Genomic DNA, 22469 nt, shown 5'->3' on the forward strand with positions numbered 1-22469 from the left:
AATAAGGAAAAAATAATTAATAACCAAATAAACTATATTTCTTTTAGTCCTCTCATGTCTAGCTTCAAAAATATTGATATCTAATTACCACCCTTGTAAGAAAAAAAAGACTTGATTTATTGGGTGGGTCCACGTGTAGTATTTAGTGAACATGATAAAAATAAAATCAGAATTTATTTATCATTTACGTAAACATCGAGGAAGTAGCTTGTTTGCTTTGAAACCGGTCGATGGAAAAAAAAAATAGTGGTTTAAAACAAAGTTGTTGTATTTATTTTATTAAACAAAATTTAAATTAGTCTACTTTTGTATAATTTTGAACGTATCCATCTCACATCCCCATCCTTTCAAGACCAAAAGACTTGATTTATTAGTTTTATTGGCAAAATACTGATATAATTAAATACTAAAGGATTCATTCGTTAAGTGTACCTTGAGAAAGAAGCCTGTTAAGCTTTGAAACCGGTCGATGGAAAAAAATGAATAAGTGGTTACAAACAAAGTTGTTTGGTTTATAATTAATTTAAAATGATTTTTTGTTATATCCATAGTAAGTTTGGTTTTCTTTGGATTTGTGAACTGAATAACGATGCTACGTCGCTATTGACTAACGGACCGTTATATTTTTTCATAGTGATAGAGGACAAGCAATCAATACAAGATAACTCGATATAGGATTTTGAAACAATATATAATTTAACTAGCGGACCCAACAGACGTTGTCCTGCCCGAACGTTGGCTTGCCTGCTATCATCTTGGAAAAATACTTTTCGTCTAGGCACTTGTCTGTGATTAAATTCCAAAACTAAAAATTTTTGAAATTCAAAAAATATTGAATTTAAGTAGGTACTTGTTTATGGTTGAATTCCAAAACTTTAAGTCAGATGTGACTCACTACGGAAAGATCGAACCCCTTTAAATAAAAGTTTACTGGTCAAAAAAATTTAATTATAACTTACCAAAACTATTATTAAGTACTACCAAGAGCTAGTACCTAGATGTTACGAATTTTCCAAAATCTTTTTTAAAATAAACTTTAACTTTTATCTGTGCCGGCAGAATATTCGAACGTCAGGTTATGTCGACCGAATATTGACAGAAACGTCATTTTTCTCTGACGCAAAATATAAAAACACGTGTCAAAATTGACCCCTACTTTGCGCCACTTTTCCCGTGTTTTATACACCTACAGGTTTTTTTCCACTCACACACTTACAAGAACTTCCCACTCTTAGCTTTTTAAGGCAAGCATAAAGCCTGTATTTCACTGTTATTTATCGAATAGATAAAAGGTGGAAAACAAGTTAAATGGTTATACACCGCAAGACAAAAAAAATTACGAGTTTACCTGCTACCGCGCCCCTTGACTTTACTGAACCCTTTTTCTAAGAAATCCTTTATCGATACCTCTTTCTTTTGTTTAATAAATTAAGGACACTATGTGTCACCTTTCTACAATATTTACATTTTAAAATGTCTCAACAGTCTTGTTTTACCCGCGTTTGAGTGAACATAACACAACAATCATGGAAAGTGCAAAGCAAATGTCGATTGCGATAAAATCCAAAATAATCACATTGTCGCAAGAAAACATATCTAATTGTGAAATATCTCGTCGAGTTGGGTATTCAGAAGGTGCAGTGAGGTTTTTATTTAAAAAAATCCAAGAAACTGGATCCATAGAACGGAAAAAAGGAAGCGGACGGGGGCGCGTGACATCTGCCCGAGATGATCGCTTAATAAAAAAAATTGTTATGCGCGATCGATTTTTAACGGCACCTGAAATACACGCAGAGGTGCAGTCTACCAGCACATCAACATTTTCAGTAAAAACAGTGTCCAGGCGGCTGTTGGAGCATGGTTTCCAAGCACGGAGTCCCGCAAAGAAACCATTACTCACGGACAAAATGAAGAAGGCTAGACTGGATTGGGCGAAAGAGCACCAGAATTGGACCTTGGAGGATTGGCAAAATGTTGTTTTCCCTGATGAATCAAAATTCAACCTTTTTGGTCCAGACGGCAGAAAGATAGTTCGACGAAAACGTGGGGAAATATATCATCCGTCGTGCGTCACTCGAACCGTTAAACATTCACCCTACGTGATGATTTGGGGGTGCATGACAGCATACGGTTTAGGACCTCTAAATTTTGTACAGGGTACGATAAATGCCATTCAGTACAAAAAAGTGTTAAAAAAACATATTATTCCAACAATCGAGGACATTACGCAGTATACCGCGGACCCAATTTTTCAGGACGATTCTGCGCCGTGCCATAGAGCCCGCACTGTGAGTACAAATATATATATTTTTAAATGCATTTTGTGACCACATGATAAATAATTTATTGTTTTTTTTATAGATCAATGAATTCAAGGAGAAAATTGGCTTAAAATCGTTGACGTGGCCCGGGAATAGCCCTGATTTGAACCCGATAGAAAATTTATGGGCGATTATGAAAAAAAAAGTCGGGAAAAAAAAATCAAAAAACATTGAGGAATTAAAAAAAAACTTAATTCAAGTTTGGGAAGAAGAAATAACATCAGAAATTTTAGATTCGCTTTACGCTTCTCTAAATAATAGAATTTTACATGTTATAAAAAATAAAGGTGAATTCACTAAGTACTAAATATTTTTAAATGTTATAAATATGTTTAAATGTAAAATACTTTAATTTAAAATAAAGCGATAAGAACCTACTTCTTAAATATGAATTAAAAAATAACATGTCTTTTATTATTCCATCACAAACACTCGACCATAAATGAACCGTTATGGGTCTCTAAGGTTCGGGTAATCTGATACCTGATATATAATGGCAATTTCTAAGTACAATTCATGAGTAAGATTTTTTATTTTAACCTTGAAATAACGAGTAGTCATCACATATGTCAAACAATATAAAAAAAACTAATTAAATATCAAGAATAATTCATTATATGTCAATTTTAGTTTTTTTTGAGAACTCGTAAATTTATTTGTCTTGCGGTGTAGTGTAAAACTATAAAACATATGAGGGACTATAAAACATACTACTTGCAAATCCGGCAAAATCCAAAATTTTAAAAAGTGAGATATCAATTGAAACTTATTCAGAATACAATTTTTTTACAATAATTTCAACATTGTAAGTGAAAAAAAGGACTTAATTTGTAGACTTGACTTTTAAATTATCGGCATTTTTGCAAACATTGCAACCTCTACTTGACCATGACAAAGTTGGTAATGTATAAAATAAAATTTATTATTTCTCTACTGTTTCTTGACATTTTTCATTTCATTTTTTTGCACCACAACAGGCCAGGAGGCCCAATAACAGTGGTGAATTACATTACATAACAACCAGGCTTGAGGAAAATCACATTTTAATTTTGTGTTCTTACCGGGAATCGAACCCGGAACCTTCCGTGCGTGAGTCAAGCGTCTTGATCACTACACTACGGAGGCCGCCGACATAATCATGCGTATGTCATCACTGCTTACGTATAAAAGATTGACTGATTATAATAAAAAGTTTCAATTCAAAAAAAAAGTTGAAGTTAAGTATTGTATCAGTTTTTTGTGATTTGCCCAAAATGAAGAAAGATGGATTTTGCCGGGTTCGCAAGTAGTACCCTCATATATAAAATTACATTTTTATAAATACGATACGCTTAGGGGTTATAAACCAAATAATAACTTTGCAACATGTGCATCATGCACTATCTTTTTCAATACATATTCAAAATAAAAACCAGCTATTTTTAACATTTTTTAATAATAATAATAATTTTAAAAAAAGGTTTATTATTATGTTTTGGTTATTGATTTTCTGTTCATTTCTATAAATCTCAAATAACCACAAGAAACGTTGAATCGACGTTCACTTTGTAACAATTATTGGGGCATTACTCATAAACTAGGTATAAAGTTGCGCTTAGGCATAGTGGTAAAATACGAATGGAATACTATCCTTATTTTAGTGGTTGAATAAGAATGGTGTTCTCTTCCTAGTTCTACCACAATGGTTAGGCGTTACTTTATACCAGGTTCTTGAGTAAGGCCTTTAATGTATTTGTATTGCAATGATAAACAATATTTTGCGTTTGTCCGAATGTTTAAAGACATGACTTGATTCCTAGTAGGTAAAATAATTCATCCAGATGATCTCACTGACGCCTACGATAAAGATTTAAGCTCTCTTAATTCATAAAACTCAACAGACAGAGGAGTTGAGAAAATATGGATGTTTTGACGAAGACAATATAAAAAATAAATACACTAGAATAAAGTTATGCTGAAACAAGCAAAAATTATGACAGTACGTCAACTAATATATTTTAATGTAATGTTTTTTGTTCATAAAATGATCAATGGTTATACCTCAAAAGAGTTGACTCAAAAGGTTTTTTTCTAATCAATGTGAACACGGATATAAAATAAGAAATAAACATGAAGTAAGACTACCATTTCGTAGGAAAACAAGTACACAGAACTCATTGATGCACCGAGCTGTACAGTTATATTATAAGGAAATACCATTGGAAATAAGAGAGCAAAAAAATCATTAATTTAAATGTCAATTAAAAAAATATGTGTTTAGCAGATAAATTTTCGTGTTAGCTTTATAGAAGTTTTCTTTTTAAGTGTACGTATATCGTTTGAAAAATGTTAATAATTAGTATGTTTTAATAATAATTAGATATAAGTTAATATTACGACTTTTATTTATTATGTTTGTACTATTTAAAGACAAAATAAAAAAAAAAATAAAAAAAAATATATAAAAAAATATGCTTAATGGTCCGAAATCGTATAAATTGATCACATAAACCAGCCAGTATAACTGTCTTGAATTCCTGTATTCCTTGAAATTATATGTCTAGTGCAACAATTTTTTATGCTGAATTTATCTGCATTTACAAACTTAAAAATCAAATGACTGAAATACTTCAGTATTTTTTTATAAACAAGGTGTCAGGCTTTGAAATGAGCTACATTTACATATAAAAAATGAACGTTTCTGAAATGAAGTAGATGCAGTGCGTTTAAGTTTTTAATAACTCTTTGTTGATGTATTATTGCCTGGCTGTGAACCATGTGAGCATACAAATTTCTTTTGGGCTAGTAGTCACACTTTTTATATGAAAACTTATTATTTTGCACACATAAAGCATAGATTAGTAAAGATTTTAATAGACTTCAGTTCAATATTTTTCATTTAATCATATAGATTGCTCAGTTTCATACAGAGATAACTATAAATTACAAGTTTTGAGTAATGGCTGACAGAAGTATTGACATACCTACATTGATTTGAAACAAATGATTATTAACATCACCTTAAGAAAAATGTGCATTTTAATATTGATACAAAATGTGTACATAATTGTTCCTAGTTTTAGAATTAAATTTGTTATACAAATTATCACAATGCTTTTATAAAATATGGAGCTGAAAAATTATTTAGTTAATTTATTTCTATGAGAAAACATATGTCTAACAAGAGAAAACCAATATTTTTAAACAGTTAGACTTTGTTTGTCAAATTAAAAAGGAACGTTTTTTAAATACAATGAATAGTAAAACTCAAATCATTTTTTTTTGTAAAAGCTTTATACAACTGAGCCAACAATATGTTAAAATGTTTTAAAAATACTTTACTGTAAAAATCGTGGTGTGACGTCAGCTTAAGGAATTTTTGACGTCATCATCTTAGTAAAAAAGAAAAATTTGATGCCAACAAGGATATATTCCTGGAAAAGAGATTTTTTTGTTTTAACTTTATAGTGGAAACGCTTCGTTGCTTTAGTAACTTTGACAATTTGGCAGCCACTAAGTTTATAAAATTTCTTTTTAAAAAATCATAACATTTGAAAGATGAATACTTTAAAACAAACAAGTTTTTTTAACCCTCAAAGTAGATCAAAAATGAAATTTATTTTATCTTCTTTTAACTCATAGTTATTTTTAAAAAAAAGAATATTTTATTGAATTTAAGTCCGTGCGTTTAAAAGCAGTTTAACTTCCAAAATCAAATATTTATTTTTAAAACCATATTGTGGTAAATATTACGTTAAAATAATAAAAAAATGTTTTTCTCATTTTTTAGCGTCATTTTTGAGAGTAATCACCAAAACGGAGCAGTACATTTCGATTCTAAATACATGTATATAAAACATAATATAACAGCTACAATTATTTCATATAAAAAACAAAATAAATATTAAATAAGCCAATTAAAGGTTTTCACAAATAACACTCCAGAAAGTTAAAATATATTCTCAAAATTAAAATAAACGATGATCTAAATCTAAAAAAAAAGAAAAGAATAAAGCACCACAAAATTATTTCGAAAGTGAACGCCGCGATGGTCAATTTTCAATTCTTTGATACATTTTTTAAACAAACGAAAATCGCCGAGCTCATAAAAACACGCCTTACTTTAGCTGCTACCACAGACAAGGTAAACAATAAATACAGCTAAAATTTTTAGTTTACTTCAGAGGCAAGTACACCAACATAAAGAAAAAAAAGTGACCATCGGACTTACTAAACCTAGGCGCCAACGAGTCTGATGATAAAATGAAAAATAAATCAAAATAATTATGTGTGTTCAAAATAAGTTCTAGTTAGAATTTATGAACTGCATTTTTCAATTTATTTTTTATTTTTGTAATGTACCTAGCAGATAATGCATGACCAAAATGCCGCGTTTAGCGCCTTAACGGATATATGAATATGAGCGCATCCGGTTTCCTCACCCGGATCTGGACTTCCGGTGCAATTTTACAAAGCTTTTCCACAAGCCGGATGTGGTAGTTTACCAACAACCTGAGTTCTCTTTCAAAGGCGTTAATTTTAAAATTTAACCAAGTTTCAAAATGCAAAAATTGCAAAATGCATTTGAGTGTTTTTCTAAGTAATTTACTTTTACGTTAACTATTTAACTAGACTAGTTAAAAATTTTAAGCTTTTGAAAGGTTTGAATTCATACAATGAGATATGGAAAAACTATGGAAATTTAATTCTTCAAAATTTAAACCTATTTTTTTAAACATCTTTACATTATTTAGATAGTTATACTTTATGCCATCAAGTTTCTGGCACAAGTTGGTAACTAAATATTAGTTGTCATGAGATACTGCGCTTTAAAAGTTAAAAGCTCATCCGAAATCAAGAATTCGAGTAAAAATGCAAGCTGAATAACATAAAATGTACTTTTTTGTGTTTAAAAAAAATTAATTAAAAATTATTTGATGCCATTTATGCAAACATCTCATCATGAAACCTGACAAAATATAATTAATCGCAAGAGCTCCTATAGAGCCCTGCATATTGAATATATTTTCTTCTTCTTACCAGCCCATTTTTTTCTACTGCTGAATAAAGGTCTATTCCAATTTTTGCCATGGTTTTTGTCCTCAGCACTCTGTTTCCATCCATGTCCAACGAGTTTGACGATGTCGTCAGTCCATCTTCTCTGTGGTCCATTTTCATATGGTCTCCAATTTATTATTCTGGGGTCCACCGATCAATTTCTTGTCTGGCCACATGACCCGCCCACTGAATTTTTGTCTTCCTACTCTTTTATCGGTTACCTTTGTACGGCGTCTTATCTCCACTTTCCTAATTTGGTATCTTAAAGAGACGCCCAACATTTGTCTTGCTATAGATTGCTGAGTGCATTTTATTTAGTAAACACTTCTGGCAGTGATTGACATGGTTTCAAGACCATCTGTTGTCACCGGCAGAACACAAAAGTTATAGACTTTGGCTTTTTGATTGTTTAAGATTTTCTTCTTTCTGAAAACGTGTTTTAGCTTTCCAAAAGCAGCCCAACATAATTTGATTTGTCTGTGCAGTTCTGCAGTTTGATTTAATTTTCCCGATTTGATTTTGTGCCTTAAGAAAATGTCCTTGTCTACAGCACCAATGGTTTTACTTCTAATACATATTTTGCTAGATGTTGGACTCAAAATCCTGGTTTTGTCCATATTCATTTCCAGACTAATCTTTTTAGAGGCTTTGTATAATTCTTCTACCATCGTTTCCAGTTTATTTACCTCTTTACTTATTTTTACTTGATCATCTGTAAAACGAAAGTGATTTAAATACAAACCATATTTTTCCAATTAAGCGTCTTGAAAACGTCATCTAAGGCCTTTTAAGTTTTATAAGACCTCGATGCCATAATAAGCTTCTTCAAAAAAATACTTATTCATACGACATAAATCATATGACATCTTTGCTTTTTATTACACTACAGCCAGTTAACAGTAAACAGTTAACACCCAGGTAACAGTTATTTTTTAACAAATTTAATTAAAAAATATTTTCAAAGCTAGGCACATATGTCGAAAAATCTAGAAAAGTTGGGTTTCGTTTCGCTTTTTGTTGATTGGGGGGTTGCTACTTAATTTTTGAGATAGACAAGTAAAAACAAATATTTATAATAAAAAATGGCTTTATTGTTTTTTAAAGTATTCTCCTTGCAGATCAATACACTTTTGCATGCGTTTGAACCAATTTTCGAAGCACTTTTTCTTATCCGATTGAGGTATCTTCAAAACATGTGATTTGAACGTATTAACCGCTTCATCATGTGTCAAAAAAACGTTGGAAATAAGAAAAAAATATTGGGTGTCAAATCAAGTCTGTACGGCGGATGACCCATCAATTCGATGTTTTGAATGCTTAAAAATTCACTTGGTTGAGCTGATATGTGACAGCTTGCGTTGTCGTGGTGGAGAATGATTTGTCTTCTGCAATTGGTTTTCCTTATTTTTCTTAACACTTCTGGTAAACAAATGTGGGTGTACCATTCAAAATTGACCGATTTACGTTGTTCTAATAGAACGGTGGCGACATGTTCAGTTATTCCGAAAAAACGGGCGACCATTTGCTTCGAAGTACTTCGTGCGCGAACAACTTTTGTTGGATTTGGCTCGTCTTGAAAGACCCATACAGTAGAAGATTGTTGTTTAGTTTCAGGTTCATATGTATTGATCCACAATTTGTTGCCTGTAATAATCTTATAGACGTCTTTTGAAGCACCGCGATTGATTTTTTTAAACATTTGTTTGCACCAATCGACTAAAGCCATTTTTAGAGAGATTGTCAAATTATGCGGTATCTAACGCATACAAATCTTATTGACAACCAAATTTTCATGCGATATTGAAAGTATGCAAGTAAAATTAATGTCCAAAGATGCTTGAATCTCAATGTATGTCACATGACGATCTTGCAATATCAGTTCACGCAAAGCATCGAGTTTTTCTAGCTCAACGGCCGATTTTGGACAACCTTCAAGAAATTCGTCCTGTAACGAAGTGTGACCACGACTGATTTCAGAAAACCAGCAAAACACGGTGGCCCGAAATGATGTTTTATCATTAAAAGTTGCAACGAGTTGATCGGCACACTGTTGTTGGTTTAATTCACTTCGAAATTCATAGAAAATTGTCGTACGAAAATGTTAAAGATTAAGTTCCATATTTTTGACAAAATCAATTTTTCAAGTATCTGTAAACAACACAAATATCACTAGTTTGACAAAACGTTCTGAGTACGTTTACCAAATCGTTTATCAGATTTGACATATTCACACTGGTGTTGTTATATCTCAAAACTTAAGTAGCCACACTCGTAATTGATAAATTTCATTGAAAAGAACGTCAATTATGTCAAGAAGAATTGGCTGTTGTATTTGTAAAGCCTTACAAAGTGTTACTAATGCATATTCATCTCGGCCGACTCTGCCATTTGACAATGCATTATTCATAAAACCAGAAAGTTTCTGAAAGCCGAACTTGCTGTCTTCGTATTGTACTGTTAAATTATAAGGTCCTTAGTCATCATCACTTGTTTACCAGCACTTCGTTCCAGATACATCCAAACATACTCGATATTTTAGTTTTGTCTTTATTTGTTCGAATTTTTCATTTATTTGAATTTTTGTACATAATGTAAATTATACATTGGTAGTCTTTCCAATTTTTCCATGGCAAATTTTTTCCAACCAACGAAAAAATATAATTATTTTCATAACATAACATATTTAACAAAGGAGTAATTATTCCTATTTCGAAATAGATCAATCTCTTTATCTGTCTTCATTGGAGAAACGTAGAACTGAGATGGACCTCATATGCATTTTCAAAATACTTCATGCTTTAAGTGATATCTCATCTCTGTTGCAATCAATTTCTTTACATGTTCCCTACTTTGTCACCAAAAATCAAAATCTGCTAGTTATTAAATCTTCTAAAGGCAACATTTGTTTTTATGCCCCAATGTCCAGAATGTGTAGATTAGTCAATTCATCACACGACTTGGAATTCTTTGGTATAGATATTTCGTCTTTTCGTTGATCTCTTTGCGTAAAAACAATGTGGAATGAAGTTGGATTGGCATAGTTTAGCTCGAAGTCTTATGTTTTTTGTTTTATGAATATATTGTATACCATTATTGTATTGCCCTTGTTTGTCTTTGCTACATACTTTTATGTTCTTTTTGTTCAATTTCTTGTATTTATGTTTCTTCGTGTAATTGTTGTTATGGCTTAGGCCATATAATAACAATTACATATAATAAATAAATCAAATAGAAAATTAAATGAAAAGCTCAAGATACATAAATATATAAATAACTTTTATTGCATGTTTAATTATTAAAATTAATATTTTTACTCAATGGGAAAAGGGAATAAAAAGAAAAGAGTCAAGAAGGTTAAACTGAACGTAGTTATACAGAAAACAGCCAGCCATTGAAAAGTGAAACTAAGATAAAAGTACGTTTGTAAAAATAGTGAATAATCAAATTTGCCAAAGAGTTTTATATTTTTTGAATGTGGCAAATGGTAAACAATTAATAAATTAGTTTTTAAAATATTTTAAATAAGTAGGAGTACTCGTATTATTACGTATTTGACCAGTTTTAGAAGTAGTTTTAAAGTACTGTTATATACATTTTTGAGATCAACACTATTTTTAAAAGGTTATTTTTACACTTTTTGTACGGTAGCGGCCTGGCTGTTTTTAGCAGAACATGAAATTGACCTTACTGCACCCGATGACACCAATATCTCATTTTTTTTAAATCGTGGATTAGCTGCTTTTTACGTAACTGCGTTTAATTAAGGAAGAGAAAGAAGATGTTTTTTTCAGACGTGATTCAATTATTTTTGTAGTAAAATCTTCGAAAGTTGATGAGAGTTGTTTCCACAGTCAAGCCGCATGGATGGAATATATGAATTAGAGAAGAACGATGAATTTTGGATGGGTATTAAGATGGTGTTTTAAAAATTAGAACGAATAGGCAAACCATGAACTGATAAGCGTAGACATATTTCACGGAGGTAAATGGTTGCGTTAGGACTATGAAGTAAAGTGACCAGAAGTGAGAGGGAGTGATAGTCTCTCCGCTGTCTAATTTTGAACCATTTCAGTTACCTATGATGTATTTCCTAAGACCAAAATAAATCTAATATATGTATTCTAAAATTGTCAGGTGTATCAAAATACTAAGTCAACATTGGTATAATTTTTGATATTAAATCCTCAATTATAGAACTCCACAATCTTTCATAAATTATATAAAATAAGTGTTTGGCTTTGTTAAATAAATTTGATTTATAATATGGATTGGGTTTACTTATAAGACTAATTTAAAAAAAAAAAAAGTTAAAAAGAAATATGAAATTATAAAAGAAACTCAAATCAATTCACTTACACAAAAATAAGGTTTGGACTTTTAATTTCAGAAACACAAAAATAATCTTTGCAAAGGCATTTGCTCGATCATAATAAATGTCAATGTTAATTTTTCCTTCTATTTTGTCTAAAACAAAACAAACTTAAAATTCATATTTAAAAATAACTCAAACATTATAAATCTCACTGCTAAAATTATACTAAAATAAGAAGGGTTGAAATTTTTGATTTCTATTTTTACAAGACAAAGGCTTTTTTTAACTGGAGTCTTTTGAATTTCTTTATAACTCATATTTTTATTATTCTAATTATGATTTATGATCATATTTTTAGACTCATAAAAATGGTTTAAAATTTTTGTTTAAATTCGCCAATGTAAAACAATGACCTTTTCCTTTTATAAACTCCATTTGTGCGGCTTTCTAGCACACAAAAGAAAGACTCAAAATACATTTTTCGCTCTAACAAAAACGAGAAGACCCGAATCTTTAATTTATAGAGCTGAGAAGTTGCGTTTAATTGCAAATGTCTAATTCATTTTATCAAACGGAGCGCCATTCTTTGAAGGCAGTTCGTATAATGTTGATTTTCCACTTGAGTTTCATTAACAGGACACAAATAATACAATAGGACCTCACAAAGGGACAAAAATGAATGTTCTTCGTCTCGTATTAATGTCTTTATGGCTGAATCATTAAAACAAAAGTTGACTTGTTTGACACCGACGAATACGAGTTAATGTTAAATTATTATCGAAGAGGTTTTTTTAATAAAAAAATATTTACAATTTTTTCGTGTATATTTAGTTCTTTTTATTTATATCCCTACAGAGATGAGGTAGAATTTTTTTCAAATTCAGGATTATGGATATTCGAGCGTTTACAGGGCTTATGACCTGTCATTGGCTGGGTTAAGTGGCCACTTTAAGTACTTAAAGTTTTAACTTAAAGTTTTAAGTATCTACTTTTACTAAGTTTTAACTTAAAGTTTTAAGTACCTACTTAAAGTGGCCACTTAACCCAGCCAATGACTGGTCATAAGCCCTGTAAACGCTCGAATATCCATAATCCTGAATTTGAAAAAAATTCTACCTCATCTCTGTAGGGATATAAATAAAAATATATACCTACTCCCCCTTGGGAGAAAATTCAGATTTGTGTGTGTACAAGTACACGTACCAAAAATAATGTTATATTTAGTTTTTTATTTATTTATTTATTTAAAGAAAACAACAGCCATTACAACAAAAAATACAGTATATACAAATAAACTAAAATTTTAGGCCAATTATAGTTTTCTATATAAAAACCGTTTATTATAACATAATATGAAACTTTGCATGGAAACGAAAATCCCACATAGGCACAGCCTGTGCGTGGGTATACTAAATAAAGAAATCGTAAATCTATGGTGTAGATAAAAAAAAAAAAACATATAATTAAAAAAATCAGGTTCCAGGTAACAAGAGCAAAATAAGAGAGTTGCTACTCGATCAAGAGTTTAAATATAAAAAGTAAGATAAAGAGCTTAGGTGTAAATATTTTAATTTTTCATATATTTTTTTGTATTTAAAAAATAAATTTATATAGTATTATTTGTATAAACATGTTTATTCTGATCTTTCAGGCTGTTAATTTATATCTGTTATTTATTGTTTTTATAAATGTAAATAATATTATTAAGTTAGTATAAATATAATCTTCACCAACAAGCTACAGAAAGTGGCTTGGTGGGATTTTAGTTTTAAAAAAATATAACAAGTGATTTTTTTTTTAAATTGTAAAAATGTATAATTATACTATTAAAATAAATAAATAAAATTCAGGTTGTTTTTTTTTTTTAAATATAAGTAAGAATAAAAAATCTAAATTTATAAAATTGTAAAGATAAAGACTTCATGTAGAGCAAAACTCACGTAGGAAAAAATACGAGAGCAAATAAAGAAAATATTTTAACAATATTCTGAGTTTGTCCAAATGCATTCTCCTAAACACTTGTTAATAACAATATATTACAACAGATATGAAAAACACTTTTGAGAAGGGAATATAGAGGTCTGGGCTGGCCGGTTTAAGTGGCCTCTTCACACACTGTGTAAAATTCACCATGCTGCCTTTATTCGAATATCTTATCAAATAACTTCAATTCTTCCATCTGTCGATGTTTGTAAAGTTATTTCACCAACATACTAGGCAACGCCTGAAAATAGTTTCCGATTTTGATACTTTTTTTTTTAGTTTTAAAATGTACAGAGGTTCTTTGTTTTAGGTCCTAACAAGCTAAAAAAAATCTGTATTTAGGAAGGACCTTTTTTTAAATGATTTTTTTTTCATTTTATAAATTGGCACTTAAAAAAATTCTAAAAATAATAATAATATCAAAAAATACGAAAAAGACATAAATTAGAAAACTAACAGGTTATAATAAAAATTTAATCAAGAATATAAATTTAAAAACATACCGATAAAAAAAAACTAACTTAAAACCAGACAATGACAGGTCATAAGCCCTTTAGATAGCCTAAACTTCTATGTTCCCTTCTCAAAAGTGTTTTGTAAACAGCTATTTATTTCACTGGTTGCTCCACATTACGATATTATTATCTTATTTTACTTCACAAAGTCAACAGATGGAAGAGTAAATGTGGGTGTTTAAACACAACCAGAATGAAAGTTAAAGCCAAGATTTCCATATTCCCTTTTCAAATTTTTTTTCCCTTCTGTTGGTATAAATATAAATAACACAAAAACCTCAAATTAAGTAGTGTAACAGATAATCTAAATACGCTCCAACTGGAATTTTAATACAGTGCCTCATACAATTGGATACGGATTGGGAAATAATGATAGTAAAATATTTGCTTTTCTTCATTAAAAGTTTATTTTTAATGTGCCCATTTTGTTTTGAAATACCGAATGAATAATAATACTGTTGGAACGCCATTTTAATATTGAATCTTGTACCAAGTTTCATTAAGATCCCATTAAGATCATTTACCATTTAACGACAGTTTTCTTTAATAATTATGCCTAATAGTTGTTTGAATTGCTTTGAAAGTAGAACAATTATTTCTCTTTTGCTTCGGCCAACGAAGAAAACCAATAAAAGAACATTTATTTGATAGATGCTACCGTCCTTTAATACATTTATAGGTTTTACCATAAAGTAAAGATGACATAATTACAATTACTTAAATGGCTATCTGAACTTATAAAACTAATCAGTGCAAAATATCACATAAAACCAGTAAAAGTGGTTTTTTATTGTTGTAACCCAATATTATTTTATAATTCAAATAGATTATATATAATTCAAGTCAAAGAAAGAATCGTGTGTTAGAAATACCACATTGTAAAACGAGGTTCGCACAAAGACATGCATATTTTATAGGCCCAAATTTTTTTAATTATTTTTTTACTGATAATATTTAAAAAAAAAAAAATATATATTTATTTTTACATGATATTTTTCTGTACTTTATGTGCCCGCAAATGTAACAAAAAATATGTACCTGGGTGTGAGTCACCGGAACCCACTTTGAACCGAACTATTTTAGCCTAAGCGCAAGGCACTACTAAAACAAAGCAAGCTATCGATACGTCAGTCTTTTTACTCTTGCTACTGAATGGGAAGGAATGCGACGTTGTCAATTCTATGTATAAGTAGTGAGCATTTAAAATGTGTCGGATGTCTCTCAACCAGGTTCATTGACGCCTGGTTACACCGTTACACCACGTTGTGTTTTTAAAAATATATCTTTGATTTCTCCTCAAAATATGCATATTCATCAAAATGATATTAGCACCTTTTTTTAGAAGTTTTTATATACATGCATTCCAATACATGCATTCCAATACCTTCTTAAGTCTGCCAAATTGAACATGTAAAGGCTATTTTTCATAGTATATTGTTGGTTCATTAATAGTTTCCTGTTTGTGATATCTGATATTTATTGTAGGGGTGAAATATGTACATTATGATGTTATGTATCAGGGTAAAGGCTAGACTAAGTACAAGGGGTAAGATTGACGAAAAGAAATGCCCAAGGGTATAAAGTCTATTTTATTTACATGAAACAAAGGCATATATTATTTATCTTGTTCGAGCAGGTTTTGAAATTTAATCAGAATATCATTGAACCCTTTTTGATATGAAAATTTGGGCATACGAGTGTGTCATTTATTTTTGAATTTTATTATGTTAATACTTTTCTCTTGATAGTACTTCATCATCATCTTTTTATCCCTATCTGCACCGCATGGTTCATAGGACAGAGCTGCCAGGTAAACTCTTTTGCTATAAGAAGTGTTGGATTATGTTAATAGATTTACCTTTGCGTTTGAAATAATTTATCATAGTGGATAGTAAATTAATTCTCCAAACTGACAATATGAGCTAGTGGATGCGGCCAACAATAAGAAATGTATTCAGACCAGAGAAAATCAACATGTTATAACACTGACTAACCTAATGTTGAGTCCTCTTCCTTGTCTGCGATAAGCTCACGCTGTCAGGGCAATTGATGATCAGGAACATTGCAAGCACACAATTTCGTCTAAGGCGGTGGAAAATGATGAACGGCGATGAATTGATGATAAATTTGTGGCATCAAATATGAATTGTTCTCCTTAAATCAGATTTTAAAAAAAATCAATGCAGCGATGTTTAGAGATCATATTTTCATGATTGTCCCGTCCCAATGTGTTTTTATTTCTAAAAAAATGCAAATAATCTATATCAGAATCAAACTGTCTTTTTTATATAAAAGATTATAAATTCAATAAAATGTGTACATTTTTATGAGATTGGGTTAGAAAATTGTAATAATACTCACTGTATCTTGACAAAATATTCCAAAATCGCAAATTAATAGATCCAAAAAAATGCAACAAATCCATTTCTTTTGTGTGTCAAATGATAATAGACAGAGCTAAGTGCACGAGTTTGGTAATACATAATATGTATAGCTGTCATAAAAAGAGGACACAAAATAAAACATCAATATTGTAAAAAAATGGAGAAATGGATCGATTTGATATAAATACATAGTTATGGGTCCAAAATGGGAACTTTGGTACCAAATAGGTTAACAGCTTGTGTTCTACAATAATATCTATTTTAAAAGTATTAATCAAAATAAATTACGTACTACTATTGATACAATCATGTCATTTCCCCGTAGGAGTAGGTAAAAATGATAGACCGCCATACACGCCTATCCTGACAGATATTCCTAGCTTATTTCATATTCATACGTCTTGTTATATACGCCATTTGGTTATCAGCTTTTGACATGACCAGATTTTTAGATTTTGATTTATTAAAACACGTTTTTTTAGTCGTCCACGTCCTACTTTACCATTCATTCTTGCTTTATATATCGGTTTTACCATTATTTTGTCATACATTCGTTTTACATGACCAAACTATCTTAGTGGCCATGTCTTAATTTTATCCACCAATCTCATATTAGAACTCTTGCTCGATTTTATTATTCTTAACCTTATTCATTGATTTTCCACACATTTGTCTAAGCGACCGCATTTCAACGATATTCCCTTTTTTTCATCCTTTTTCTACTAGCTCTATGTTTCACTTCAATAGATGAGTTATGGGACTAAAATATAACCCTGTTGCGCAATGCCAAATAATTAAAGGACAACTAACCGCAAAATAAATAAACAAAATAAACAGGTTATCTAGGATACTTTAATTGTATTGAGTCAAAGACTAAGAAATTTATCAGAGTGTTAGGTTTGCTTTACTATTTGCTGACTTATTTATATGAAAACGATTTAGAAATTTCTGGAATATCGTTCACTTTTAAAGGAAATCTGTAGAAAACTAAAAGTTATTTCTCGTGTGTCTTGTTGTGATTAGTTTGTGTCTTTTGGTAAACTTTGTGACTTGATGTCTGGAATTTCTGTTCACTTCTCTGGGAGACTATTGATTGGAAAATATTTACAGCCGATCAATGGAGAAGCTTTTTTCGTAGGGTAATATCAACAAACAACGTAGACAACTATTGGTTAACTCGTATTAGAATTACATTTGATTATTTATATATTTAAAAATAATTAAAAAACATTTTTACTTTCCCCTTTTTATAACGTTTTTTTTTATTATTTATTCATCATCATCACTCCATGTCCGCTCTCTAATTGCAACATGATTTTTTTAACTTTGCACCTAAACAGGCAAGGAGGCTCAATTACAAAACATTTTAACATTTTTTTATTTCTAACACATCATAACAATTACAGTTTAAATAACGACTTTGCCAAAGCGTTTAACATGATGGCAAGCTACCTTTATTGACAATTTAATTGCTAGCTACCTCCAAAACCAAAACCAATACGTTTTACATGGCATGTTTGCATCAAATTTTTTAGAACTTACTTAGGTGTCCCCCAAGGATCCAACCTAGGCCCACTGCGGTCTCCTTTTTTTATTGACGATATTCCTAGTGTTGTAGTCAGTCCACGATTTTTATTATAGGCGGATGATTTGAAGCTATTTTTGGGAGTTGAACTTTGGTTGATTTTTATGCTTTACAGGCAAATTTGATTTACGCTTCTCAATAGAGAAGACGAAACAAATTGTTGTTCAATATTTCTGATGTTCAGTTATGTTTTTCACCGGGGCCCAAAAAGCTATTTTTTTCCGCTACAGAATGAATGACCAGAATCTTACGCGGACTTCTAAAGAAATTTTCGCGGACTGTTAAACATCTGGGCATTACTTTTGTGAGTTTCCTGACATTCCATGTTCAGATCGAAACAGTTTGAAGTAGTTCATTTAAGATGTTAGATTTCGTCCTGCATAATGCCAGGGTTTTCGGTAGAATACAAGTAATTCTGTGCAACTCATTGGTGCAAAGACTAGATGGCTCGATAATTTGGAGACCATGTGAGTTAGAGTAGTCTCTAATGGTGGATAAGGTCAAGAAGAAATTTCTTTGATTTGACTACGCAATTCTTTAGATTGTTGCGCGGTATTTTCGACATCCTGAAAATATGTGAAGGATTGGCTTTTATGTTCCTGATAGACAACGTCCACATTCCAATATACAAGACCAACCTTCCAATGATTATTTCTGTTGGAAGGGCTACCTCCATGTTGAACAATATTGCTTTGGACATTGATATTTTTCTCATTTTTGAGGAAGTTTTTCGTTAAAAAAAAATCTTACTTTTTTAACATGTTATTAAAAATGAATAAATTTCAAATAAAAAAATGGAAAACTGTGATTAATTATAGCATAAAACACCCAGGTGTAAAAGAAATCATACAAAATTTTTTGCTCTAACCGGGAATCGAACACGGAACCCTCCGCACGTGAACCAAGAGTCTTAGAACCACGGAGGCCGCCATAGCGTCCACAAAGGGCTTCCAGGCATCTATGTCGGCTGCTAGCTCCTGTGCATCCTCCCAAATCAGGTTTTCTTCCGTTTTGTCTTTTGTTGTGTCCGTGTTCTCATTTTCTTATTCTTTAAAAAGTGAAAATGAGTTTCAATGAAAGTGAAACCCCACATCCATGATTCTTCCTATACATCTATTCATGAAACTAATTTTATTTATTAGTGATTCTTAAAACCCCTTAGTTTATTCCATAAACATCTAATGAGGTCAAATCATTTTTTATCCTAATTAGGTAATATAAATAGTCGCGGTATGCTTTTTACATTTTTTTTCCATAATATATTTTCATTTTCGTAAATGATTGAATGTAGTAAATGAAGATGTCCAAATGCTTGAAGACAAGGCCTAAAATTAATCCTACTTAATTAAACTAATTGTATTATAGAGGGACATTTTCGAGAGCAGAATATGCAATATATGCATGTCTAGGCTGTTACAAAGCTTATGACCTCTCATTGGCTGGCTTAAGTGGTCACTTTACACACTGTGTAACAAACTACATTTTACATTTGTCTTAACATCCATATTTCTTCAATTCTTTTATCCGTTTATAATTTGTAATAAATTTCATTGTTTTTTTTAATGAATTTTTATACAAGCATTCAGACAAACTCAAAATATTTTTGAATAAATTATTTTTTATTAATTTATTTTGTAATTTAATCCAAAATAATTCAAGGTCCCGACGAGATTCGAACTCGTGATCTCCTGTTTACAAGACAGGCGCTTTAACCAACTTAAAGCTTAAGCCACAGGACCATTGCAATTTTGCACATGAATATACAAATAACTGAAGCATAAAACGTATTTTAACAACTTTGCTTCTCACGACAGCATTCAAATATAAAAATAAAGATTTACAATTCCGAAACGTATACCCAAGAGGTCCCGTGGCTTAGTTGGTCAAAGTGCCTGTCTTGTAAACAGGAGATCATGAGTTCAAATCTCGTCGGGACAATCAAGTTTTTTTGGATTTAAAAATAAAATATTTTTTTGCTTCTTATTTAAAAATGGTTCTGAATATACTAGACGCATTATGTATTTTCGTGTCCGAGCAAATTAAAAATACAGTTTTCTAGACTAAAATCCTGGGTAGTGTTTTCAACACGACAGAGTTTATCTTGATTATGTTAAATTTAACGATAAGATGATTAGTCTCGCGCTTCAGGTGCCAATCCAGAGACTGTAAACTTTTAAAATGTTAAACACGTTTCCTTTTAATTATTAACTAGTTTTTAACTACAGCCTCGCTCGCGTCGTATTAGAGAGAAATCAATTAATTAATTAGTTTGGATGAAAAGGAGCCTATATCACTTTTTAGCTTTTCGGCTATCCCTATGCAAACAATTGATTGGTCTTTCCTTTGTGACGTAAAAGAAATGCATGCAAACAAAAAAACGCATTTTTTCATTTATGAAATTAAAACAATTTACTATCAAACAAGAAAATTATATATACCAACGGAACATTTGGAAAAAAAAAATTCTCACTAAGCCCCTTTTTGTTGCTTGTGGGTAAATTTTAGTTTTTTAGGTTTTTATAAGTTAACTTGCTGAACCCAGCCACGTTTTGCTGAGGATTTGTCTGATATTAATTATTACAAAAGTAAATAAAAACAGTCTTGAAACTATGCATTTACAGAGAAAACACATTGTTTAATTGAATATCTTTATTTGTGTTACTGTGTTGGTGCTGTAGAATATGAGCAATTAAAATTCTTACTTTGGCTAAAATTAATAAAATGAAAGCACTGTGTAGAATTGTCTTTTAGAACTAATTAACTATGACAAATTACGAGTTAATTAAATACGCATAGAGTTATCCGTTTCCGTTGAAACTTGCGAATAAAAAGTATATGGAAATACTTTTCTTTAACACAAAGCCCTTGGCTTCATAAAGTTTAGGAAACATTGTTATATTTTTTTGTAATGTAAATATATAGATAAATTAAATAAATTAATGTTATGTTCTATAAAAAAATTAAGTCAATCATTGATTACTTTTTGAAATTTGCGGCCTCAAACATACCGAATATACATTTCTATAACATAATGGCGGACCCAACAGACGTTGTCCTGCCGGAACGTTGGCCTGCCTGCTATAAGCTGGTTGAACAAACGTTTTATCGACTCTTTCCGACGAATGGTTTGTTCTTGGCTTTATCTTCTCATGTGATTGTCTAAAAGTCCTCGTTGTGCTCAAATCCAAATTGTTCAAAAATCACTGCTCTAGTGCCATAATCCAGGAAGAAAATACGGGAATACGTGTTAATGAAGAAAAGTCAGCGCGTGGCTAACCCTGAGTTCTCTTAAATTATTACACTTAACTCATGTCAAACGCGAATTCAGTCATTTTTTAATGAATTAACTTTAAGTAATCAAAATGCCTGATTGGGTCGTAAAAGTATGCAAAATCTGTTCGGATTAAAGAAAAAAAACTTTTTATTGATTTGTAGGTACTTGTTTCTGATCGAATTCCAAAATTTCAATTTCTCATCGTACTCAAATCAAAATTGTAATAACATCACTGCCCTGGTGCCATAATCCAGGTAGGAAATACGACTATACGTGTTAATTAAGAAAATTCAGAACACGATTTACCCTGAGTTCTCTAAAATTCAGACACTTAACCCATGCCTAAGCAAACATAGTCATTTTTTAATCGCCAGCCGTGTTTTGACGTGAGCTTGACATTTAATTTGAAACCAAAATACAATACAAAATAACAGTAAAAAAAATATGTAAGAATTTAGACTTGCTAAAAAAAAACAGCTTCTTGTGTTCGTGTTTGTATCAAAAAGGAGGGTTCGATATTTTGCAGGACACTGGCTGATACAGCGCGGGTTTTAACTATACTACTCGTTTAAAGCTTAGACTTCACCCTTAGTGCTTAAAATATAAGCATAAAAGCAGAACAATTGATGATTTTAATCATAAACGTAATAAAATACGGTTATTTTGAATATTACTTGAAAAATCTTATCCAATCGAAAACCGAAGTCCTACGAAACTTCGTGCTTTGAAGCTAGTTTTTCTTTCAAAATGAATTCCAATTCATTATAAGTGACACTAAAAGACGGCGATTGACACTTTTTAGTTTTCTAGACCACTTTAAGCCATTTCCTGCGTTAGAATGGCGGAAAGCGACGCGACGGCCACACAGCAACCAGCACCTGATCACCTGACAGCTAAATTTTTCAATATCCGGCACTCACGCCAAAACTTTATGCGGGTATGCGAAAATAATCAATATTTTATATTTTGATCACGTACATCACAATTTCCTAATTTGCACCCAGCGGTTTATAAGGCATTGCATTACTACTTCATAGTGTTCATGTATATAATATAAA

The 22469-nt window shown here is 30.9% G+C and overlaps 2 non-coding genes across 2 annotated transcripts; one reads left to right on the top strand and one right to left on the bottom strand.

Moving 5' to 3' along the window:
* Positions 1-19794: 19794 nt before the first annotated feature.
* Positions 19795-19876, bottom strand: TRNAT-UGU (transfer RNA threonine (anticodon UGU)). The gene has a single exon. It is a non-coding gene; the product is annotated as a tRNA-Thr (tRNA).
* Positions 19877-20001: 125 nt separating this feature from the next.
* Positions 20002-20075, top strand: TRNAT-UGU (transfer RNA threonine (anticodon UGU)). The gene has a single exon. It is a non-coding gene; the product is annotated as a tRNA-Thr (tRNA).
* The last annotated feature ends 2394 nt before the right edge of the window (positions 20076-22469 follow it).

This window comes from Micrasema longulum, unplaced genomic scaffold (assembly GCF_059751315.1).
Source record: "Micrasema longulum isolate JH-2025_06_02 unplaced genomic scaffold, ASM5975131v1 h1tg001990l, whole genome shotgun sequence".
Taxonomy (NCBI): Eukaryota; Metazoa; Arthropoda; class Insecta; order Trichoptera; family Brachycentridae; genus Micrasema; species Micrasema longulum.